This window comes from Acinonyx jubatus, chromosome C1 (assembly GCF_027475565.1).
Source record: "Acinonyx jubatus isolate Ajub_Pintada_27869175 chromosome C1, VMU_Ajub_asm_v1.0, whole genome shotgun sequence".
NCBI classification, from domain to species: Eukaryota; Metazoa; Chordata; class Mammalia; order Carnivora; family Felidae; genus Acinonyx; species Acinonyx jubatus.
In genome coordinates this window covers 207,069,786-207,095,712 of record NC_069381.1, presented here as the reverse complement: position 1 = coordinate 207,095,712, position 25,927 = coordinate 207,069,786, and the positions used below count along the sequence as shown (strand labels likewise).

Below are 25,927 nucleotides of genomic sequence, written 5' to 3'. Positions count from 1 at the left end.
TGTGCATGAGCAGGGGAAGGGCAGAGAGAGAAAGAGAGAAAGTGAGAGAGAATCTGAAGCAGGCTCCACGCTCGGTGTGGAACCCGATGCAGGGCTTGATCCCATGAACCGTGAGACCATGACCTGAGCCAAAATCAACAGTCGGTCGTTTAACCGACTGAGCCACCCACCCACCTCTATTTTTTTTTTCAGCTCTTTTAATATTCCAGAAATAATTCTAAGTATTTTATCTGCCTTGATTCTTGCAATAACCTTCCAAAGAATATACTGTCCATGCTCCCAGTTTACAGATGAAGAAAAAGTAAGACACTGGAACATTAATTGTCTTAAGGCCACAAAGAAACCGGAGTCAGGACAGCGGCACAGGCAGCCTGATCCCAGAGCCAGCCCTCTCAACCACGCCGCAACCCTGTACTTCCTGTCTTCAAAGTTCAGCGTCTAGATCAGGGGTCAACACACTAAGGCCCACTTTTGGCCTGCCACCTATCTTTGTAAACGAGGTTTTATTGGAACAAAGCCACTCACACATTTAAGTGTTGTCTGTGGTAGTTTCCAGTCACAGTGGCTAAATTGAGTCATTGCGACAGAGATCATGTGACATTCATCCGGTCCTTGACGGAAAAGTTTGCCAAACCCTGGTCTGGATTATGCAGCATGCTCAGTCCAAAAGGAATTCTGAGTACAGGCAAACTGTTTTTGACCTGATACCCCAACGAGCTGCAGTGGGGTACGAGGGTGGCCTCTTTTGCTCTCTGTCCCGCTCAAATAAGCCACACCCTTCTTTGAGCTTTTGCAACTGACTTCCCTCCTCCGTGGAACCTGTTTTGTTCCCATCGCCAGAACTGGGATGGCTTTCCTATTTATTTACCAGTCTTTGGGATCACGGGCGCCTAGTCACAGTCTGCGAATAACCAATTTAAAGTGGCATTTCTTTCCAACAAATGAATACTATTCCATGTAGAAAATCTATTTTTGTATCTGCATAGAAATAACAGCGGTAGAGTAAGTGGGGAATGTTTGGATCCGTGTAACGCTCCTTCCCAAGGCTAATGTGGGGTGAATGAGGCACCCACGTGGGGTGAAAATTTAAGGTGGCACCCAAAACCTGAAATCATCACGATATTTTTAATGCAATATTTAAAAAAAATCAAAGCAGGTGCAAGAAGTCCCTGATGAAAACCATAACAACATTTTACCAAAACAGAGGGCTGGACACCGCACTTGCCTGACTCGGCCTCCCCTCGTCCCAACCCCGCAGCTTACTACACAAGCATTTAACACGGTTTAGTACCGACTCGTTCTTTCAATGCCTCCACAAACCTACCAACACAAACATGGCGTACCCTCCCCTATTAAAGACTGTGGCAGGAGGGAAGATACGTGTGGTTAGACGAGTACAAACGACTTAAGACCCCATTGCCCCTGGAGCAGCTTTTCAATTCTAATCACTCCAGGAGAAAGGCCTCCACCATGAACGCCATGCCAGGTTCTACAAGGCCACCAAGATGAGCAAAGCTGGTTCCCACCTGCACACCTGCTCTACAGCACCGTCTGGGAGCTGAGAAAGCCAGCGTGGCAGCCAGCTGACTGGATTTGATCCAGGCTCCGCCATACAGAGGCTGAGAGACTCCCCCTCACAACCCTGATTTCCTACGTACACAGTGCGGATGATTTTCATACCTGCCTCTTAGATTGTCGTGTGGACCACATGGGAGGAGGCTTGCTAGAAATGTCAGCGGCCACCATCGATATCGTTGGCTCCATGGGTGACGCAACGACCCGTTCCCCCGGCTCCCCCACCTGCCCTGGTTAGTTCACCTGCCATATCTAGTGTCCACCCACCTGTCTAGGCTGGAGCCCCCACTCTTGGATTCTTGAGTCCATTTGCTTCTCCACTCAACCTCGAAATGTTTCTCGAATGTCCCATTGTATGGCAGGTCCAGCCGCCATCATCAGTGCCCAGATCACCACAGCAGCTTCTTGTCTGGGTTTCTCCCTCTCCCTCCGCCCATTCTCCCTGTCTGCCAGACTGGTATTTTCTCCAAAGTATATCACTCCTCCACTGAAACCCTCCAAAGAATCTTGCACAGTGTGGAACACAACGTCCGCCCATTTGTGCAATGTTTTTCCTGGTCCGGACTTTGCTCACCTCTCCAGCCCCGTCTCCTCACGTGACACCGTCACCCTCCACTCTGCAGCCACACCGAACTCGGGCTGCCCCCGTTGGTCACGCTGCCTCTCACCTCTGACCTTTGCACACAGTTAGGTGCCTCTGCCTGATATAGACCCCAGCCCCGCCCTGTCCCCTGACACGCCCTCTTCCCAGAGGTTGCCTTAACCTTTCTGGACTTGGTCTAAGTGTCACTTCGTCCATGAGCTTTTCTATGACCCTGGCACCCCACCCGAAGCCTGGGTTAGGTCTTCCTGCATCTCTGTGACACCGCACGCCGCTCCCAGCCATAGCACTTGTCACATTGCACAGTATTTCCCATGTACTTGTTTGTGTCCCTCATCACGTGAGTAGCCCCAAGCCAGGAGCCGTCGTTCACCGTCTCCTAGCCCCAGTATCCGGACAGCACAAGGCACAGTGAGTGAGCACCATTCTGGAGCCTGACTGGACAGTTACATCAGTGGGACAGAACTGAAAAAATTATATCTATAGATAGATAGGTTCCTCAAAAATTATGTAGACAGGGGCGCCTGGGCGGCTCAGGGGGTTGCGCTTCCGACTTCGGCTCAGGTCATGATCTCACAATTTGTGAGTTCGAGCCCCGCATCGAGCCGTCAACGCAGAACCGGCTTCAGATCTTCTGTCCCTCTCTTTCTGCCCTCTTCTGCTCGCACCCTCTCTCTCTCAAAAATAAATATTTAAAAAATTACGCAGATAATTAGAACAATATATATAATTATAAATACAATTTTATCTATCTATCTATCTACCATCATCTCCTGTTTACAAGTAACAATAGTAAGACACAGAATACGTTATCCGATACTATAAAAACAAGGAAGCGTTATGGGAGCTCAGAGGCAAAGAACTTCCTAGGCTAGGGGTGGGCAAGTGGGGAAGATGGGATTTAAGCTGAAACCATGCCCTCTGTACATGACCTTAGGTGGGTTCAAGACGCGTAAGCAGTAAGACTTAAAAAATAGCTAAAGTCCTGCCAGCCCCAGCCCCATGTCTCCTAGGTAACGATGGTAAACGTATACTTCCCACAGCATTTGTCAAGAAACCCGGAGCAAATCCGCCAACTCCGAGACCGCCTCTGGAGACCGAGACTCCTCTTCCTTCCCGCGGTAAGCACTGGTGGACAGATACATCCTGCCCCCACCCCACAGTAGTGAGTTAAGTAGCTGTCACCTGGATGAGCAGAGACCTTGTGTGGTCCAGAAATACCTCTGAGGAGTGCTGAGAAGGAACTTGCTGGAATGTGGCTCTCACCCAGGCAGCAGGGTTCAAGGACCACCTGGCGGTGTGAGGAACAGCCAGATAACAGCAGGTGCGTGCATGAGCTTGGGAAGACGAAGAAGGGAAGGAAACAAATGAACAAGGACACGCGTGTAAACTCTGAGAATCAATATGGTAGAGAAATAGGATTGCCAGGTTCGACGTCAGAAGAACCTGGGATTAAGTCAGGATTTATTAGCTGCATTTCTTTCGGTGAATTTCTTAACTGCCTCAAGCTCAGTCCTTTCATCGATGAAATGGGTCTAATACAACCCACTTCGAAGGGTTATGAGGAGGAATAGAAGCAACCATGCATGTAGCGGGGGGTCCACAGCAACTCACCACCCATCCTTTCTTTTCTGAATGGACATGGCGGGGGAGCGTGAGCTGAATAAGGGGACCCCTCCGTTGCCCTGCTGCCGAAGCTGGGCTGGCAACGAGGTGGGCCCTGACGTCGACACTGTAAGTGGAATCAGCTCAGGCAAGGTCTTCCCTCCCAGAGGGCCTGCTGGGTGAGTTCGCTGCTGCCCGAAATCCGCAGAAGCAGAGGAAATACACGGCTGTTGGAGGCACAGCCAAGGATGCTAGCAAGAACAAGAGCCTTCCAGAGCCTTCCAGAGCCGTCCAGAGCACTCAAGCTCCCCGGCGGGGCCAATGCTCCCCAAACTCCCCAGAAACCGCTTGGCACCGCAGGGTAGGGCCTACGTGCCTTCTTCCTCCCTTTGGGACCCTCTTCATTTCCTAAATCCGTTTCAAGACACAAAGCACCCCCTCACCACCACCAATCCCCACCGCCCTCGCCCCACCTGGAAAATCCCCCCTGTAAATCTGAGCACAGAAGCCCGTCAGGTGAACTGTCATTTCGGGGCAGCAGCAGAGGGGACCGTGTGGCTCTCTGACGAAGGGCTGTGGGTGCAGGGTCGGGTCCAGGGGTGGCCACAGGACCCTGCCGGGGCGCCAGAGCCAAAGTCAGAGCCCGAGCCCCATCTGCTGCTCAGCGGCCCGAGTGGCCCACACAAGAACGGACAGAAAATGGGACCAACGAAGAGATGTGATCGTGCATCAAGTCACTTTATTAGGAAGTTTAAAACAGCAGATGTAGACACAGCCACAGAAGAGCCAGCACGCGGCAGAAACCCCCAAAATGGCCAGAAGCCAGGCCCGAATATTTATCAGAGATGGAACATGACACACAAATACACCCTTGGGGCTCCCAGGAGGCTGGGACTTTGCCCCGATGTCTTCTCACAAGCTCTTTGGTTGCATCGTGGTTCCGTGCTGCACGGTGGCGGGGAGGGAGGATTTGTGCCAGCGTGGGCACAGGAGGTTCTCGGAAGGACAAAGCAGGAGGAGGGGGAAAGCTGGTGACAGGCCGAGGGAAAGGAGACGGAGGAGGGTGGGCCAAGTCTCACCTGCAGGACAGGGGGGCTCCCGCAGCTCCTGGGCAGGGGTGAGGCCGCCAGCCCGCCTAGCTGCAGCACTGCTTCTTGCAACAGCACGTCTGCTGACAACAGCCCTTCCCGCAGCCGCACGAGCCGCAGCCACACGAGCGGCGGCAGCAGCAGACCACGGGGACGCTGCAGCAGCCCCCGCAGCAGCCGCAGCAGCAGGGACAGCAGCTGGAGCAGCAGCCCACCCGGTAGCACCTGCAGGTGGTGCAGCTGCCGCAGCCGCCGCCGCAGCCGCCGCCGCAGCCGCTGCAGCCACCACCGCAGCCACCGCAGCCACTACCGCAGCCGCCGCAGCCACCGCAACTTCCGCAGCCACAGCACCCCATGGTGTCGGCAGAGAGGACTCAGGAGAGGGGAGGAGGGAGACTCCGGAGGTGAGGGAGGTCTGGTGCCGCCTCCTGCTGGGGGAGGGGCTTATATACCAACCCGGGAGGTGGGCGGGGGAAGACATGTGACCACTTCCCTGTTGTTTATTTCAGTTCCTATAGGAAAACTTCAGGCCCTTCCTGTTTATTTCCTGACACCTTTAGTCCCATTAAGTCACATATTTTCCGTTTAAGTAAATTTATCTCTGTTTCACCCAGTGGGAATATTTAGCAAAGAACCCAGCTAGCCCGTTGTCAAATATAGCTGGTCTTGGAATAGATGAGCCGGAGGAGACCCATCTGGCCACTGTTCGCCTTGCTCGCTAGTATCTCCGCAGGGGAATTGTTATTTCCCTTGACACCTCTTTCAGGAAAACTCTTAGGGGTCCTTTCAGCGGGAGGAAGAGAACATAGAACCTTAAATAAAGGAGGTAAGTTGCCGGGGCACCTGGGTGGCCCAGTCGGTTAAGCGGCCCACTTCGGCTCGGGTCACGATCTCACGGTTCGTGGGTTTGAGTTCCACGTCCGGTTCTGTGCTGACAGTTCAGAGCCTGGAGCCTGATTCGGATGCTGCGTCTCTCTCTCTTCTCTCTCTTTCTCCGCCCCTCCCCCCACTTGTGCTCTGCCTGTCTCTGTCTTTCAAAAATAAGTAAATGTTAAAACAAACAAACAAACAAAACTTGCAACATCCACTCTTTCTACCCCTGGTCTGTATGTCACAGATCAAAGAGGCTACATACATCTAGACTAGAAGATACTTCTACCTCTGCTACCTGGGACAGGGAAGCCTGACTCTGCAATTAGAAAAATCATTCTCAGTGGAGAAGCCCACGGTCCCCGGATTCATCTTCGGGACCTTAGCGCCCTGCCTTGTGATTAGTTCTCTGTGCATGAGTCACGTGTGTACATTTAGTCCCAGTCACAGACCAGACCATAAGGTGACGAGGAGGTGAGCTTTCAGAAGGAAGTTCCTCTGTCCCCAGAGACTCCCTCCTCTGATTGGCTGACCTCAGAGTGTTTGCATTAATCTAAAAATAACACTAACAGCCCATGACTTGCTCACATAAATAGCACTTTTTTGGGGGGGAGAAAGCACTACATTTTCCCCAAAATTTAGTGAACACAGTGACATTGTTTTACACTTCTGCAAACCTCTTTAATGTCTGACTTAGTCAAAGACGCCTGGATTCTCATTATCTACCTTCTGTGTGGAAACTGTTGTACGGTGTGGTTTTGATCAAAATGCATAAAGAAAACCCAGCCTCGCGCAGATGCGCAATTGAAAAGGATGCTCTTACCAGCCTCAGGGCCCCGCCTGGGTCCTTGAGCCACACACCGAAGACCGCCAGAACAGAGCTTTGGAAAATTTGGGCCCCTGAGGAAAGAAACCACTTAAAAATGCACCCAACTATTGACTTTAGCCTCATCAAGTATAATAAATCCCTACACATGCTTAGTATATAGTACAACAATGGCTCAATGCCATTTAATAAAACTTTATTGTTTCTATATTAAAAAAAAAAAAATCCTACCTTCTGCTGCTATATTTTCCAGTGGTGCACATTTTGTTGTTACTCAACAGTCCTCAGCTGATTGTCTTTAAACTAAAGTCCAGACTCACCAGTAACAATCTGACTCCAATTTGCTTTGCAGCCTAATCGTCTGTCGGGGGCTCTAGAGTAACCCATGCCTACACGAGAAGGGAGAGCTTGGGAATTAATACCATTAGGACTAGTAGTTAATCTTTATGGTGCAGGCACTATGTACTGCACGGTGTGCGAAGCACTTAGAAATTAAGACAGAGACAAGAGCAATGAAATAGGCAAGACTCAGCAGGGAACACCCTGCAGAAGAACGAACCGTATCCACAGAGCAAAAGCCCCGTGGGATGAAGGTGGCAACACAGAGCACACCCTAGATCCCTCCTGTGACTCAGACCTTTTTGCTTTTACTAAGGAAATACAGCAGCCGTACAATCATTACTTGAACTTTTATCCTTCCAAACGTCCCTTGTGACTGTGTTGTTAGCCGAAGTTCCACCCCTGAAATTCTGTTCGTTGTTAAAGACACAGTTCAAGTGTTAGCCTTGCGCAATCCCTCCAAATGAAACTGATCTTTCTTTTTTCCAACCTTCGGCTGTGTCTTCATTCCATCACAACAAAGGAAGGAGAGAACAAGACAAGGAAAACAGGCAGAAATGGTGTTGAGTAGGAGGACAATGGCGACGCAGGAGGGGGCTGAGATCTGGTAGCGCCCCTGTGGAAGGCATTCTGGGAACTAGTGGGACCCTCCATCCCATCCTCCTCTGCACTCACCTCTCTTCTCTCATCAGCTCGGCTCCCCTTCTTCCTCCGGCAATGACCACTTCCAATCTTGTCCCCTTTCTTCAGATGCCAGATGCCTCCTCCTTCACTCTGAGAAGGCACTTCCTACCATAGAATCTATAAAGTTGCCTGACTCAGTGCCGTCTCTCTCCTTCTTACCTTGACTTATAACGATGGTGGTGCTCCCCCTACTCCTCCCGTCACTGGCCGGCCCCTCCCTCTGTGCTCTGAAGACCACCCTTCTGGCCTTTTGAATCTCCTTTTTCATGCACCTTCTACCTCCACAAATCTCCTTTGTTCAGCACCTACTAAGTGCCCACCTACTGTAGGCACTACAGACACAGCAATGAACCCCTTCTGCTTTCTGGACCCTTGTCATCAGCATCAAAACCTTTATTGTTTTTTTAAGGATTTTTTTAAAAAATTTATTTTGAGAGAGACAGGGACAGCACAAGGGGAAGGGGAAAGGGGAGAGAGAGAGGGAGAGAGAGAGAGTCCCAAGCAGGCTCTGTACTGTCAGTGCAGAGCCCAATGCGGGACTGGAACCCACAAAACCATGAGATCATGACCTGAGCCGAAACCAAGAGTCGGATGCTTAGCCTGTGGAGCTACCCAGGCACCCCAAGCATCACATCCTTTAGGATGGCATCTCTCCCACCCTCAAGCAAGGAAACACCTCTGTTAGGCCCAGTCTGCCTCCTGCTCCTGCCTCTTGTCTCTCCTGTCCTTGACACCCACACTTGCAGAAAGCATCATCCCAATACCCTCTAGATGACAGGCATGAGCGCAGTGACATTAGAAAATAAGGATCGACCTTTGACACTGTGTACCTATATCAAATCATCATCCTGTAAACTTAAATATCTTCTAATTTTGTCAATTTTACCTCAATAAAGCTGGGGACAAATGAAATAAAATAGGGATTCAGTGGGGATCAAGAACATGGGATAGGACAGTCAGCACAGCATGCATAAGATTATATATAGTAAAATGCATTGGCAATCTTTTATACATAAGAGATTTATATATTTTTTAATATATAAATCATAAAATATGTAGAAACAAAATATTACCCATGATTTCGCTAAACATAATTACTGATAACTTAATAACACATGTATGCATATTTAATATAATTTTTGCTTTTTCTGATCATGAAAGCTATACATGTTCATTGTAGAACGTTTGGAAAATGCGCAGAAATACAAAGAAAATAAATATCACCCACCGTCACACCTTACTGGAATAACTACTGTTCACTCTAATTTTCTTCCAGAACTTTGTGCATACGCATATGCATTATTCAAAAACATAACTGGGGATGATAGGGTGTATCCTGGGTGTTACGGTGTGTTCGCTTACTATAATCAATAAATACCACCACCGAGGACTCCAGAAATTCTCCATTCCTCCCTAGAGGACAGCTTCACTGGGAATGCTCTAACTCAAGTCCCAGACGGTCTCCATGTGGTTAAGTCCAAGGTATGTTCTCCAGGCAATTTACAAGGTCATTTCTCAGCATTGGGCAGTTGGCAAATCACTTTCTTGACACGCCCTTCTCTCTTGGCATCGGTGAGGCAAGGTTCTGTTTCTCTCCTAGTCATTTTGCCACTCGTCCTCCCAGTCTACTTTGCAAAACATGACTGTTCGAGAGGCTCGAGAGTCGGCGTATAGACTTCCTTGGTGCTGTCTCTTCCAGAAAAGGTCACTTCCTTTATAGCTTATTGACTCCTTTGTTGAATGCTGTACGTTTTATTACATAGATCAACCTTCTTTCAAAATCTGATTTTTGGGGGCACCTGGGTGGCTCAGTCGGTTGAATGTCTCTGGCTCATGATTTCTGCTCAAGTCATGATCTCACGGTTCATGAGATTGAGCCCTGCATCAGGCTCTGCGCTGACAGCACGAGCCTGCTGGGGATCCTCTCTCCCTCTCTCTCTGCCCCTCCCCCTTCCCCCCTCCCTCTCTGTCTCTCTCTCCCTCAAAATAAAATAAACATTAAAAAAAATCAAAATGAAAAAAAGTAAAATCTGATTTTTCCGAGGCACCTGGGTGGCTCAGTCAGTTAAGTGCCTGACTTCAGCTCAGGTCATGATCTCACGGTTTACAAGTTCCAGCCCTGCACTGAGCTCTCTGCTGTCAGCACACAGCCCACTTTGGATCCTCTGTCCCCACCCCTCTCTCCGCTCCTCCCCCACTCCCTCCCTCCCTCTCTCTCTCTCAAAAATAAACATTTTTTAAAAAAAGAGAAAACATTTCAGGCTAAAAGTCTTCTTCAGAAAAATCAGATATTTTTATAGTTCTTATTTTATTTTTTACATGTTTATTTTTGAGAGACAAAGAGAGTGGGGGAGGGGCAGAGAGAGAGAGAGAGAGAGAGACAGACAGACAGACAGACAGAGGATCCGAAGTGGGGTCTGCACTGACAGCAGAGAGCCCAATGCAGAGCTCAAACTCACGACCCCTGTGATCATGACCTGAGCCGGAGTCGGACACTTAACCGACTGAGCCATCCAGGCACCCCCAGTCAGAAACGTTTTCAGTAATATTTTCCCAAATGTGGGATCATCTTTTTCTCACTTTCATGGGAAGGTGGAGGGCATCACCAGGTCTTCTGACCGTGATCTGGATAATTAGGGAGCTATAACTCTTTATCCACCGGAGTCGAGACCAACACTGACCAACAGACTTTTGGCAACGAAGGAAGTGTTCTGTTCTGAGGCTGGCCAATATGGTAGCCACTTACCACATGTGGCTGCTGAGTACTTAAAATATGACTAATGAGGCCGAAGAACAAACCTTCTTGACTTAATTTCGATTAATCTAAATTTAAATTGCCGTACATGGTGAACGGCCACTTCAGTGAAGAGCCAGCTCTAAATGGACAGCACCACAAAAGAAAGGCCCACCCTTCATCCTTCTTTGGGTCAGTTCGCCAAAAGTGTAGTAATTGTCTCCTACATTCCAGACATTGTGTAGCCGTCAGGGGGAGTGAGGTGAATAAGAGGGAAAGCTGTTCTTAACGGAGCCTGTCAAGGCCATCAAAAAGAGACAGAAGTAACCCATAATAATGTAATATGAAAAGCTCTAGAACAGAAGGCCAAGCGGAAAACATACAGAAGATCAGTTAATTAAACTCCCAACACCTAGCATCAGTCCTGGTATATAATACAGTCAGTTCTGCTATAACACTTGTTTTAAAAATGCAGATTTGTTCCAAGGAGGACATTATGCTAAGTGAAATAAGCCAGACATAGAAAGACAAATACTGCATGTTCTCACTTAAGTACGGAATCTAAAAAAGTCAAACTCATGGAAGCAGGGAATAGAAAGGTGGTTTCCAGGGGCCGAGGGAAGGGGCCGAAGGGGAGATGTTCATCGAAGGGTGGGAAGTTTCAGTTAGATGAGTAAGGTCTGGGGATCTCATGCACAACATGGTGACCATAGTTAATAAGACTGTATTGCGTCCTTGAAATTTGCTTAAAAGAGTTCGTCTTAACTGTTCTCAACGCAAAAAGAGAAAAAAAAGGGTACCTAAGTGAGACGATGTATGTGTTAATTAACTGGGTTATGGTGATCGTTTTACAATGTGTACATATATCACATCATCACACTGTATACCTTAAATACATAATTTTGTATTTGTCAATGATACCTCAATAGGGCTGGAAGAAGTTTATTCCAAGGAGATTGATACATGAGGGAATAATTTGAGCAGAATGCAAATTCTTTGCCTCTGCAGGGCTTTGCCCATAAGAAACGCCAAGTAAATATAGAAAGCTGCATCCAGCTAACACACACACACACACACACACACACACACACACACACACACTTCAGACAGCTAATGACCAGCCTCCTGGGTGCCCTATATTCTGAGCTACACTCATCTGCACTTGCAGTCCCAACTCTCCCTCCCATTTCAGATCTTCCCCCTTCCGTCCCTTGACAATAACACAAGCCGCAATCCTTCTCAGACCTCCCTTCCACAAGCAAATTTCACATCTTTTTCAAGGTAGAGCGCCACATTTCTGATAGGATTTATAGATTTGTTGTTGTTGTTGTTTATTTTTGAGAGAAACAGAGTGTGCGCAAGGAAGGGCAGAGAGAGAGGGAGAGAAAAAAATCTGAAGTAAGGTCCAGGCTCTGAGCTGTCAGCACAGAGCCCGATGCAGGGCTCCAACTCACGAACCGTGAGATCATGACCTGAGCCGACGTTGGACGATTAACCGACTGAGCCACCCAGTTGTCCCAGGATTTATATACTCTAAACATATGTGTAAAATCATGTACAATTTTTATTTTGAAAACAAGTCAGTGATTAAGTTTTTTGAGTGCTGTTCCCCAACCCCATAAGCCCTGTGGTTTTTAATCGTGTGATTTTGTACAGCTCTACAATTTGGTGGAACACACATGTTGTGTTATAGCAGAAATGACTGTAGGTCTAGAAAAATATCTTAGCAATGGTCATACCTGCGCCCCGATCTTGGATTCTCAACACCATTCTCCAATAAAAGGAACCAGACTCTTTGGAAGAAAGGCTGATTCCGGGTCTGGGGCTGGGAAAGGATGAAATGGGCCGTGAACATCTTGTGCCAGAATCTAAGTTGATACTCAGAAAATGACAGAGATATTTTTAAAAGGTACAAGAGCCAGCTTGAAGGTGTGGCTACTGGAAAAAAATGTAGGACAACTTGAGCATCAGAACGATGACAGGAACAGATGATACCTCATTGAATAGAATAGGATCATTCTTTCCATGAAATCACACTGATGTAAATGAACAAACGGGTAACGTACATCTTTACCCTGACCAGATGCTGCTGAACTGCTCTGCAAATTGGTTGTAGTGAATTATATTCCCACCCAATGTTGTATGAAAATTCCAGCATCCTCACTGATATCTGCTATTATCAGACTTGAACACTTTGATAATCAGGTGGATGCAAAAGGTACCGCAGTGTGGCCTTCATTTCTACCTTTCTGATCATTAGTAGCATTGAGCTTCTTATCACATGTCAAGCTGTGTCTTCTGTGACTCCTCAGTTAATATCCTTTACGCATTTTCTGTTGTTTCCCTTTTTAAAATTGATTTTCTCCTTAGCCTGTGACTGGTTTTGACTTTTGTTTTCAGCATCATTTTGTAAAGACGTTTTCTTCTTTTTCATGTATTTTGTCCTTAATCTATTCCTTTTATATTTTAAGAAATACTTTACTAATTTGAAGTCATAAAGAGAATTTTCCACATCTTCCGAAAATGTCAAGTTTTGCTTTTCACTTTTTGATCTTAAAATCATCTGGAACTTTTTTCTTTCTTTAATGTTGATTTATTTTTGGGAGAGAGAGCATGAGAGCTTGCGGTGGGGGGGGGGGGCAGAGAGAGGGGGCGACCCAGAATCGAAGCAGGCTCCAGGCTCTGAGCTGTCAGCACCAAGACCAACGTGGGGCATAAACTCACAGACCTCGAGATCATAACCTGAGCTGACGAAGCTGGAGGCTTACCCAGTTGAGCCACCCAGGTGCCCCAGATCTGGAATTTATTTTAATGTATAGTATGAAGGACCCTCATATTATTTGTATCCACATGGATAGCCTAGTATTTCAGTACCAATATTGAATGGCTAGGATCTTCTCCTGATTTGTAATGTTTCTGCCATATACCAAATTCCAAAATTTGTGTGATTTCATCTCGGGGCTCTCAGTTCCTGTCCACCAGTCTCTCTGTCTCAGTAACAGAATATCATACTGTTTTAATGATCATAGCTTTAGAATTAGTCCCAATATCTAATAGGTGAACTTCTCTCCTCATTCTTCTTAAAAACAAACAAACAAACAAACAAACAAACAAACAAACAAAAACTATATTTGACATTCTTTGCCTTTTGTTTTGTCAAACAGATTTTAGGAGAAGCTGTTACATTTTTTTTTAAAAAGTGAACAATGAGGGGCACTTGGGTGGTTCAGTCAGTTAAGCATCTGACTCTTGATCTTGGCTCAGGTCAGGATCTCAAGGTTCCTGGGTTCAAGCCCTGCATCGGGCTCTGTGCTTATTGTGCACAGCCTATTTGGAATTCTGTCTCTCCTTCTCTCTGCCCCCCTCTCCTGCGTGTGCTGTCTCTCAAAATAAATAAACTAAAAAAAATTTTTGAATAAAAACAGTGAATAAAGAAACAGTGAAAAGAGACCATGTTTTAAAAAATCTCTTAGGAGGGGCGCCTGGGTGGCTTGGTCTGTTAAAAAATCTCTTAGGGTTTTTAGCAGAATCGCAATGAATTTGTTACTTACTTTGGGAAGGAGTAACATCTCTATTCATCAATGTTCTGCAGAGAAACAGGACCAATAGGATAGCTGGGTGTAGATACAGGCACATAGATTTACTATAGGAATTGGATCACGTCACATGGGGCTGAGAAGTGCCACCATCTGCCACCCTCAAGCTGGCGAATCAGAAGAGCCACTCATGTCATTTGGTCTGAGTCTGAAGTCCGAGGGCAGGGGACGATGGATGTCCCAGCTCAAGCAAAGAGCAAATTTGCCCTTCTGTCACAGACTCTGGGTCTGGGGTTCTCTCTTGTCCAGCAAGAGAGCGAACACAGGGTAGAAATGCGAGAGAGGCTAATGTCCGAGAGGAGACAAGAGCCCCGAGTAAGTGTCCTTGCTTTGTTTTTATTAGGATCAGAAGGCTTACAATCGCGATGGACGTGCGCAAAGAGACAATGAAACTGTGAACATTACCTCACGGGTGTGAGGGAAAGGGGGTGTTGAAGATATGTGGTGTTAGGGGTTTGGGTCAATACACAACAAAGTCCTGGTGCCGGGCAGATGGTTGTTAACAGCAGACGTGAGGCGCCACCTCTGTTTACCTAAACTTGCCTAGGGGACAAGACAGACAGAACATGCTACCCCTGGGTCAACCAGGCACCTTTCTTTTGCTAATTAGCTCCGCTCTGGGCAACTTCGCCCCGCAGGGGTCTATAGCCCTGTTTACCAGTTCACCTAATTTCGTCCTTCCTTCCTGTGAAAGCAGATTTCTGCTATTGTACTAAATTGGGGGGCACTTCTGCCCTGAATCTCTAATCTTGTTGACCTCATCTTGGATGTTTTCACCCTGAGATTTCCTATTCCTATACCTTTGTCCTACACTGGGGGCCTTTGCCCTGTTTACCTAATCTTGCTTGCCTAATCTTGGATGCATACATCCTGTGGCTTTCTCTTACTTTCTGCCTTGTTAACCCATCGGTGCAAGCTCAGGGAATTCCTGAGCTCATTCCCCACACCCTTCTTCTGCCTTTGCGTCCCAGCCAAATCCTCAGTGGATTGCATGATGCCCACACCCACTGATGAAGCTGTCTTCTTCGCTCAGTCCACTGCTCTCAATGCTAATCTCAATGCTAAACACACTCAGAAAAAGGTGTCTTATCAGATATCTGGGCATCCCTTAGCCCAAGCAAGGAGACACAGGAAACTGACCAGCACAACATTGTTTAGATATTGAGAATTCCCATCCATAAACCTAGGACGTTTCTCCATTTATTTCCTCTTTTATGTCCTTCAACACAATTTAATAATTTTCTTTCTAAATATCTTGCACGTCTTTGGGGTTAAGCACTGTTATAATTTTATTGCTATTTTGCATGGGTCTTTTTGAAATATTTATTTGTTTGTTTGTTTTGAGAGAAAGAGAAAGCACGTGAGCACGGAAGGGGCGGAGAGAGAGAGAAAATCCCAAGCAGGCTCCACACTGTCAGCGCAGAGCCCGACACAGGGGTCAATCTCATGACTGAGATCATGACCTGAGCCCAAGTCAAGAGTTGGACACTTAACCGATGGAGCCACCCGGGAGCCCTTGAATGGATTTTTCAAATTACATTTTCTATTTGATATGTAAGAAATTCTTCCATTGCTGAAAATTGATTTGCTTTCTTTTCAAACTTTTTTCCCCTCCAGGACTTCTAATTACCTCTGCTATGTTACTGCCAATTTCCCAAATGGAGACACATAGGACAGCACACCCTAGATTATTTGAATATAAAGCCCATTTGAATAGAGACTTTATATACCAAATTCATGGACTTTTAAAGAGCGATTAGAGGAGATAATGTACATAAAATACATATAGTTAGGGTAAGACAAAAGATAAGAAAAAATGCCAGTCGGGTATCTCTCCCTGAGAGGCTAAGATCTGCCAAAGAAGAGAGAAAGATGAATCTCCATGGTTTAGATCATCTGATACTGAAAGGGCGGGCCTACGCCAGCCGACTCCATCTTGTTCTGTGTCCTTCACCTTGACCACACCTCCTCCCCTTGAGTAACCCCCCCTCACCTGCCTAACAGGACTCGGACCCTTCCCCAGCCAATCGGCTGAGGCCATAGCCATTACCTCACCAACTGCCCCCAGGCCCCAATAAAACCTTTGTCCTTTTGAAACTCGCTCTCTTTCCCTGGTATCTCACCGCTGCGTCGGTGCAGGTAGGGGATTGAGCTCGAGCTAGCTCGAATAAAGGCTCTTTGCTTTTGCATCGGACTCGGCTCCCTAGTGGTCTTTGGGGATCACGAATTCTGGGCATAACAATAGTAACCAAAGGAATTTTACTTGAGGGGGGGTCTGGGTGGCTGAGTAGATAAAGCATCCTACTCTTGATGTTAGCTCTGGGAATGGTCTCACAGTCATGGGATCAAGCCCCTCATTAGGCTCTGTGCCAAGAATATGTAAGAAATTCTTACAATGGAGCCTTCGTGGGATCCATTCTCTTTCTCTCTCACTCTCTCTCTCTGCCCCTCCCTCGCTTGTCTCTCTTTCAAAAAAAAAAGCAAAAAACAAACAAAAAAGAATTGCACTCACAGGCAGATGTATTGGGGGGGGGGGAAGCAGTGTTTTATTAATCTATTTCAGTTCTGATTCCTTTGAAAGCAAAGGTAATTTATCTGAAATTGAAGGAGAATTAAGTCCTGTCTGCTCATGAGGAAGTAACAGGAAATAAACATCCCTCTGGTCAAAACAAGGAGGGAGAGTGAGCAGTATCTTGTGCGAAACCCCCAGATACAGTATTTAAGGGACCCCAGGGAAGAGGCAAACATCAGACCTCCCTCACCCCGAGTCTCCCTCTTCTCCTCACCTCTCCCAAGTCCTCTCTACTGACACCATGGGGTGCGGTGGCTGTGGAAGTTGTGGTGGCTGCCGTGGCTGCGGCTGCGGGAAGGGCGGCTGGAAGAAGCAGTGCCCTACAGGGCATCCGGCCCCCCTCTGGTAGAATGCGCCCAGACGGAGCTTGCCTGTGGGTCAGACTTTCCTCCAAGTCTCCCCATTTCTCTTCCCACAACCTGGAAGTCAGTCGTGGGCACTCGGAGCTGGAAGTTGAGACTCTCCTCTCTGCCACATCACAAATCGATCACTTCAATGGACCCTGCTAGTGATGTGAACAAGAACTAGGAAAACAAGAGTCAGCCCAGCTGCTGGAGTCAATTCACATGTGGAACAGACTGAAAGTGGAATCATGGCTACTCACTTATTTTTGTTTTTCTGAAATACTTTCCCACAACTTCAGTGCCTTGCTTGTATCATGCCCTCACATTACGTGCCAATTCCACTATGTTCTCATGCCCGGCAGTTCTGTCCTGCTGAAAATCAAGTGCACAGATAGGATAATGGACCATACATTGATGGTTAACATTTCTTTTTTTTACTTTCATTTGTTGTCTTGCTATGAAAGGATCTTTTGTGCTCCATAAATTCATGCCAGCTAAATAAAGAAACGCTTGTTGGGAAGAATGTCCCCGATTGTCAGAGTCGTGTCCCTTACGGTCATAGTTGCACTGAGATGCGTTGCGGGCCAATCGCAGGGCCCCTCAAGCTCCGGGGGAGCTGAACAAGCAGGGCCATGGAGAATGGACGCTAACCTCAAGATTTGCCTTAAGAGCTATCTTCAAAAGAAAGAAGTTGACACATTTTGTTCTATCATGTTTTCTGCCACTGACCACGTACAGACCCTCAAAGGAATTGGATTTTTATGTCAGTCTCCATTCCAAGCAACCAGCCCGGTCCCTGGCTGTTGGAGAACCCCTTTCATGGTTGAAATTTCGATTTTCATCTTTAATCCTTGCCATGAACTGTGCAGATACTGTTTTCTGAACCTTCTGTTTGAATGCCCTACTGCCTCCTTCACGGCACCCAAGACTGTGACTGACTCCTTTCTAGTCTTTGAGACTTGGCTTTCAATCCCATGGTCTGTGCTTCAGGACTGAATATGACCCAGCAAGCAAGGGGCCTGGACTGGAGTCGGAAAGCCCTGGAGAAGAGGCACTTCCCAGCATGCACTGGTCAGCCAATGACCAGTGAGAGGACCAGAGGGCCTCTCCTCTGCCTGCAGAAGTTGGGGGGGTGGGTAAGACCTCGGAGGTAGACCGCAGCTGTGCTCCGGGTTGTGCAGGAAAGCCTTTACCTCTTCCTGCTGAGGTCACTTGGAACGCTGTCTGGATCAGGTAGCTCAGAACTGGATATTCGCCTTGCCAGAAAAAGCCTTCCATTTTGCTTTGAGGTTCTGAAATCAAACCTCACCCCTCTCAGAATGATCTTCTCTGGTCAGTGGATCGGAAGCAGCTCTTAGGTTGTTTGTCAACACCCAACTGTTGCATGTCACTTGGCCCTTCTTTATTTTTTTTCTCTCTCTCCAAGAGAGTTGAACTCTGGCTGCATTATCTACACTCTCAGGGCCGTGTTCCCGCTGCTCATGGCAGTGCCTGGCGCGTCCTCAGGAAAGACCCACTGTGTTAATAAAAGGAAGCTCTGTGGGGCTTTCTCTGAGCCTCTCTCCTCTTCCTGGGTCAGAGTCAGTTACTCCCTCACCTGTGCGAGCACCTGCCTTCTACGTGATCTTACTGGTACCTTCGTGCGGTCATGCACGTGCCTGTTTACAAGCCCTTGAAGTTCTTGAGGGCAGGAACCCTTGTGCTTGGTGCTGCCTTCCCAGGCTCCTTCACTGTGTAAGGCATCAATTAATATTTGATGACTGAATGACTTCACCCTCTTTCCAGGGTTTGACACCAGGTGGTCGCGTCACCAACGATCCACTTAAAGCCATTTACAAGGCCAGTGGTGATGGATATTGAACGTGTCTTGTGTCAGGTGTGGGGGTCAGGCACGGGAGACCTGACATTTCCCTTCTCATTAAAGTGCACAATGGGGCTGTGTCATTAAGCTTCTGGCCAAAGACACGCTTCCCAGCAAACTCACCAAAAAAGGGCAAAGCCAGAAAGCCTAAAGCACGATGCTCTCGTCTAGGAATATTTTGAATTGAAACACTTTTCTAAAAGGCACGTCATCTAAAAGAGCAGAGTAAGGAAAAGCCCCATAATAATACAACAGATTTCATTCAAATTAAAATCCATGGTTTTCAAAAGGGATGTTCAAGTGGCCTCTGGGGTTTGCCAAGCTTCTGGGAGGTACCCAGAGTGGGGGATGGCAACTCACAGAAAAAAAGTCATCTTAAAAGCAGACATGCCTTTTTTTCATCTGTGCTATTATGAGATCATGCTAATACTCTTTTGAAAACACATTAAAACAATCCCACAATTCATCTAGAGTTTTATTGTTATTGTGGCTTTTATTGCTTGTTACAAAAATGTGTAATTAGTTAACAAGCAAAACTGGGCTACCAAAACACAGAAAAAACAACAAAACAAACCCAAGCCAAATAGGCAATAAAAAGGAAACCTTTGGAATGAGGTACCTAAACTAGTCCTAGTGGAGATTGCGTAACACCCTCTATCCACATGTCGCGGCTAGTTTTCAACAGGCTGGAAACTTCAGCCTCCAGAAAGACTTTCTCCCGGCTGCCTCTCACCCATCCGCATCTGCAGGCCACGCTGCACCCAGCCACACAACCCCCGGAGCCCAGGGCCCTTGTTCAGTTCATTCATCAGCCTCTCGATCCTGGGGTACAAAGTTTGGCCGGCAGGACCAAGAACAAAGCAACACACCTAATTCCCTGGGACCCAGTGTCTTCAAACTGGCTTTTAACTATTTTTCAAGGAGGATGTTAGTGACTATTCTTTTCCCTTTGAGTTATTCTGACACCGAACAGAATAAAGAACTAGAAACTAAGAGCCATTGAAGGGGACATGAAACAGGTGTCTGGGGAACATCGCTAACCCACCAGGAGCCAGCAGGTAAGACCAAATTCTCATCAAACACTCCTCCATGCCGGCCATAGGCTACGGGGCTGAGTATTTTTACCCAGGAATGAGCAGCTCTGAAATTGCTCACCAGACTGTAGGGATACAGTGTGGGAGGCTGTCATTCGCACTGGAGGCTCTACAAAACCTTTTGAACTGGAGGTCAGAAAGGACCCTGGGGGCTGTAAGGCTGGGGAACTAGAATGGGGTCAGGACAGCGTGAGAGGGGGGAAGATGTACACTGGGGAGCCCGAACAGAGAACTGAAGACAACGAACAGTAAGAGAAAACCTTAAGGGCAAGTGACCAGTATCACTCTTTTCCTTAACGTGGGAATTGGTGCCTTGGGATGAGTGAGCATTGAGTGGGAAGGGGGGACCGTGTGATTTGGTTTTGTCCGTATCACTGGGCAGTTGTCTGCCTCTCGATGAGTCACCGAACCTCTCTAAGCAGCCCTTCTTTCCCTTGTAAACATTGGCTCACACTCTCCCAAGGGTCCCGGCAGCTGTTCAATTCGTCGGTGAGTTCAGCGACGGTGCAGAATGGATCATTTTATCTCGAAAGTACTTCCCCGATATATACTTATTTAGGGAATGACTCACCTGTCTGAAGAGTGGAAAACGCGTTATTTTTATTTGTTCTGAATTGAAGACTCATTCCTATTAATTGGATGTATACAATTAATGTGTGAATATATTGTTTATTTTCATGATAAGAGGTTAAGCACGTAATGCTAAAATTGCAATTTAAATCAATATTAGCATATAGACCCAAATTTTATTCTTAAAAATTAGGCTGGACCGACAAGAAATTTGGACTCTAAACAAGTAAAAACTTGAAACTAGAACCACGATGCTAATAATGAAGACATAATAATAGTTAACACCTATGGAGCACACACAGACATCCAAGTAACTTAATTCTGATGACAATCCTAAAAGATGGATATCACGATCCACGTTTTACAAATGGAGAAACATCCGGGGAAATTAAGTAAGCTGCCAAAGAGGCAGGGCCTGCTGAGGTGTGGAGCTGGAACAATAATCCAGGTTTGAGGGATTCTACAGCCCATGCTTTTAGTTCCCTCGCTGTAAACACCAGCAGAGAGACGGGAATGGTGAATGGCTGGACACCCAAGGTCAAATGGTGGCTGATGATGTCTAGATGTGTTTGCATATTTTAGCAGTAACTATTAGCATTGTTCATTCTTTCTGGACGAGGAAAACCAATTTATCAGGATTTATTTGAAGGACAACTCAACTGTTAATCTTGACTTGAGCAATGTCAATGCTCTATCACTTTAAAAGTAGAAGAGAGGGGCATCTGGGTGGCTCAGTTGGTTGAGTATCTGACTTCGGCTCAGGTCATGATCTCACGGTTTGTGGGTTCGAGCCCCGCGTCGGGCTCTGTGCTGACAGCTCAGAGCCTGGAGCCTGCTTCAGATTCTGTGTCTCCCTCTCTCTCTGCCCCTCCCCCGCTCGTGCTCTGTCTCTCTCTGTCTCTCTCTCTGTCTCTCTCTCAAAAATAAACAAACATTAAACAAAATTAAAAAAACAAATAAAAGCAGAGAAAAGTACCTATCAGTTTCCTTCTACACTCGGGGCCAGGACCCATGTTCCGTTTATACCTATGCTAGTCACCCCTTCCTTTCTCATTGCCACTTGTCTCTTCTCTCCCTCCTCCCACAACATCTCAACCCTTATTACCTGACATGGTGATAGACGCTTTCACTGCAGAAATATCCCATCTAGTCTCTTCATCCAGGCAACCGTGGCATCTTATGTGAAATCTTAGAATGATCGTTAACAAAGTGCCGGCACGTAATCCATTAGGACCAGACTGCTCATACATCACTTGAGCTAGTGGATATTATTTGGTAAGTGGCTGATAGCTAAAGCCAGAAAAGAAAGCAGTGGAATCACCAGCAGGGAAAGCAACCACATCATCACGAAGAGATGAGTCATAGGGACCCAATTTTATCACCCCTGGGAAATGAGTCCAAGGAATTCAATTTAGGACAATGTATGTATTTAGCTCACTTGTTTAATCGCTCAAAGAAAAAAATGAGTGCCTAGTAGGTGCTGGCTTGGCGCTATGGATTCAGATGAAGTCTTCTAGTCCATTAGGGAAGCTAAGTATTTGAATAACTTATCCATACGTAGGATTGTTGTGGGGTTTTTTTTTTTTCAATTTTTAGTTGAGATATAATTCATATACCATAAAATATACCTTTTAAAGTGTATAATTCAGGGGTACCTGGGTGGCTCAGTCAGTTAAGGGTCCAATTTTGGCTCAGGTCGTGATCTCACAGTTCATGAGTTCAAGTCCCATGTTGGGCTCTGTGCTGACACCTCGCAGCCTGAAGCCTGCTTCATATTCTGTGTTTCCTTTCTCTTTGCATCTCCCCTGCTCATGCTCTCTTTCTCAAAGATAAATAAACTTTTTAAAAAAATTAAAAAACAATAAAGTATGTAATTCAATGGGTTTTAGTATATTCACAAAATTCACTATTTAATGTCAGAATATTTTTTAATCACTCCAAAAAGAAAACTACATCCATTAGTGATCATTTCCTGTTCCCATTCTTCCCTCCTTCCAGCCCTGGTAACTCTATGCTACTCTCTGTTCTTTATGGATTTGCCTAGTCTGAACACTTCATCTAAAGGAATCATAAACAGGGTTTGTGTCTGCCTTTTTTCACTTAGCATAATATTTCCACAGTTCATCCGTGTGACGGCATGAATCAGTACCTCCTTACTACAACTGAAAAATATTCCATTGTCTGGTTATACCATTTTATTTCTCCATTTATCAGTTGATGGGCATGTGGGTGGTATCTACTTTTTAGCTATTCTGAATAACGCTGCTATGAACATTCGTGTTTTTTTTTTTTTTAATTTTTTTTTCCAACGTTTATTTATTTTTGGGACAGAGAGAGACAGAGTATGAGCGGCGGAGGGGCAGAGAGAGAGGGAGACACAGAATCGGAAACAGGCTCCAGGCTCTGAGCCATCAGCCCAGAGCCTGACACGGGGCTCGAACTCACAGACCGCGAGATCGTGACCTGGCTGAAGTCGGACGCTTAACCGACTACGCCACCCAGGCGCCCCATGCTATGAGCATTCGTGTACAAGTTTTTGTGTAGACATGTTTTTGTTTCTCTTGGGCATACATACACCTAGCTGTGGAATTGCTGGGTGGTATTGAAACCATGCCGAACTTTACGGAGGAGCCGCTAACGCATTGTCCAAAGCCACTGCATCACTTTGACTTCCCTCCAGCAGTAAATGAGGGTTCCGGTTTCTCCACATCCTCGCCAACACTCACTATTGTTCATCGTTTTTATTATAGCCAATCCAGTAGTTGTGAAACGGTGTCTCATTGTGGTTTGTATATCCCTAATGACTGATGATGTTGAACTTTTTTTCCATGTGCTTATTGGCCATTTGTATATCTTCAGTGGAGAAATGTTTGCTCAGATCTTTGGCTCATGTTTTAGTTGGGTTGTCTTTCTTATTGTTGAGTTTTAAGAGTCGCTCCAAATGGTGTAAAGTACAAAAAGAAATGTTTTACACACTATGTTCTACGAAGTTTGAAATACATGTTTAGAGCTCATATAGAAGCATATTTTTGTCTTTCAAGTTCAGTAATTTTTTATGCATTGATATTTAGGAAATTAAATTCTAGCCGCAGTTATCATAAAAAGATAAGGTGTGTTAAAAGCTCGAACAACTCTTAGATAAGATAGTAACAAAAAAAGTGCAAATACATTTACACTTTATTACAGGAAAATAAATAATTTCTCAACTGCCATGAAATCCAGGCACCAGTTAAGTGCTTCATTTGTGAACTGGCCACATGACTTTTTCAACTGATAAACAATTAGAAAAAATACTGTTAATAGCAGCCTGAACTCAGACAGGCTATCTACATATATTGAACCATGTCACTAAATATTGGGAAAACAAGATTTTAAATACTTAACATGTATTCCATAACGTAGATACACAATAATTTACTAAACATTTCCCTAGTGTTTCCAGTTTGTGTTAGTTATACATATTTTAATAAATATCCTTATACATAAATCTGTGTGTATATATGGTGTTACCTTTGGAAAGATTTCCAGGAGTAGGCTTACTGGGATCGATCAAGATTCAACTGATTGATGAAGATTCAACTGAATTATTGCCCAACTGCCTTTCAAGAGATTTTTACCAAGTTTATACTCTTACCATCAGGATGTGAATGTTCATTTTGCTTGATCCTTGTTGATGGGAGATTTTTAAGTAGTCTTTAGTATTATTATAAGCAGAAGATGATATCTCATTGCCCAAACTGTATTTAAACTGCTAGAAAAGCTATTTTCCCAAGTCTTATTTGCTGGTTCTAGTTCCTTTTGGGGGGGCGAGGGGATTTGTCTATTCACATCCTTAGCATGTTTCTTAACTGTTTAGTAAAGGAATGTTCTCCCTACTTGGAATATACGCATCCCCAATATCCATTGCAGAGATTAATTTATGGAAAATGCAGCTGAGCAAAGATGCCGAAATTTGGTTGGTGATTAGGGAACACTAACAGCCTAAAGGTTCAACTAGGGCGGTGGGCAACCTGTAGCCTGCCGGTCTGGCTTTGTAAGTCACGTTTCACCAGGACACAGCCCAGCTCGTCCATTCATCTAAGACTGCTCTTGCTTTCCTGGGGCAACACCCACTAGTTGGGACAGAGACCACATGGCCTGCAATGTCTAAATATGTATGTACTCTCTGGCCATTTTAAGTAAAGTGTGCGGACCCCCAACCTACAGCACTAGTAAAGAAATTTATGGTCTGACTAGAGAGACAGATACTACCACCATTAAAATGACTTTATAGGGGGGCGCCTGGGTGGCTCAGTCGATTGGGCGTCCAACTTCGGCTCATGGTCTGTGAGTTTGAGCCCCGCATCGGGCTCTGTGCTGACAGTTGGAGCCTGGAGCCTGCTGTGTCTCCCTCTCTCTCTTTACTAATTCCCTTGTCAAGAGGTGAGATACCTTCTGCCCTGATTCCTCATTGCTAGAAACATATTGAACACGGAACATGTTGCAGAGGAAATTTCATTCCCAGGCGCTTTTTACATCATTTCTTTTGAGGAGTTTTTCTTAAATCTACCGTTTGAAGATTCTCTAGAGCAATTTTAGCCCAAGAAATGTGTATGGACTTAAAAAGCTAGATACAAAAATTATTTACCTAACGTAGGTAGGGCCTCAGTCAGTGCACTTTGTTTGATGTCTTCAATATGTGTACGAGTCGCCTGAGATTTGTTAAAAGGCAGATGCTGACTGACCACCAAGGGATAAGATTCTGCAGGCCTAGCCAGCTCCCAGGCGGCATCTGGCCTGGGTCCCCAGACCGCACTCTGAGAGCAAATGACCGTGATCAGCTTTTTAAAAAAAATTTTTTTATTGTTTATTTTTTAGAAAGAGAGAGAGAGCGAGAGAGGTGAGCAGGGGAGGGACAGAGAGAGGGAGACACAGAATCCGAAGGAGACTCCAGGCTCTGAGCTGTCAGCACAGAGCCCAAAGCGGGGCTCGAACTCACAGACCGCGAGATCATGACCTGAGCCGAAGTCGGTCACCCAACGGACTGAGCCACCCAGGCGCCCCCGTAGCCATCTTTAATGAAGAGGTGCAATATGCATGCTTGAGAGAAGTCCAAATTACTACTACTCTGTAAAGGAAAGTATTTCTACACTCCTCTCTCCCCACACACCCCGTCCTTTAAAAATGCTCTGATATCCTGGGGGGGGGGGGGGGGGGGTGGGGAACTGGCCAAGCTGCTTTCCCATCATTATAGAGTATCCACAACAGAAACCCCTCTTCCTCCGGCTTCCTTCAGCTTCTGCTCATCCTTCCCCCTCGGTCTTAAATTCTGTTGTCAAGGCTGCTACTCCTTTGTTAAGTCTACACTGGGAAGGGTTGAGATCTTTCCTAGTCTCCAGAGCCCCTTGTCCTTGTCCTTGCACAGATTATCAGCCCATCGGCCTCCCTCCTCCCTCCCGGGTCTGGATGATGGGTTCCTTCTGTGCATTGTAAAGTGGTTCTGAGCACGCTTTGAGTCAGAGCTGGGTTCAAAGCTGAGTTCTGCCACTCCCTTTACTTGAGCAAGTAAACTGCCGTCTCTAAGCCAGT

General features: G+C 46.2%; 1 protein-coding gene across 4 annotated transcripts in view; it reads right to left on the bottom strand.

Annotated features, from left to right (window-relative positions):
• LOC113596245 (small cysteine and glycine repeat-containing protein 7) overlaps positions 1 to 22,617 on the bottom strand; it is a 34,026-nt gene extending 11,409 nt beyond the window's left edge. The window contains exon 1 of one of the 4 annotated variants that reach the window (XR_008295594.1): positions 1,843 to 2,192. The gene's annotated coding sequence lies outside the window, so the exon portion shown is untranslated. The other 3 variants (XM_053215893.1, XM_053215892.1, XM_053215894.1) reach the window with 3 other exon arrangements.
• Between the last annotated feature and the right edge of the window lie 3,310 nt (positions 22,618 to 25,927).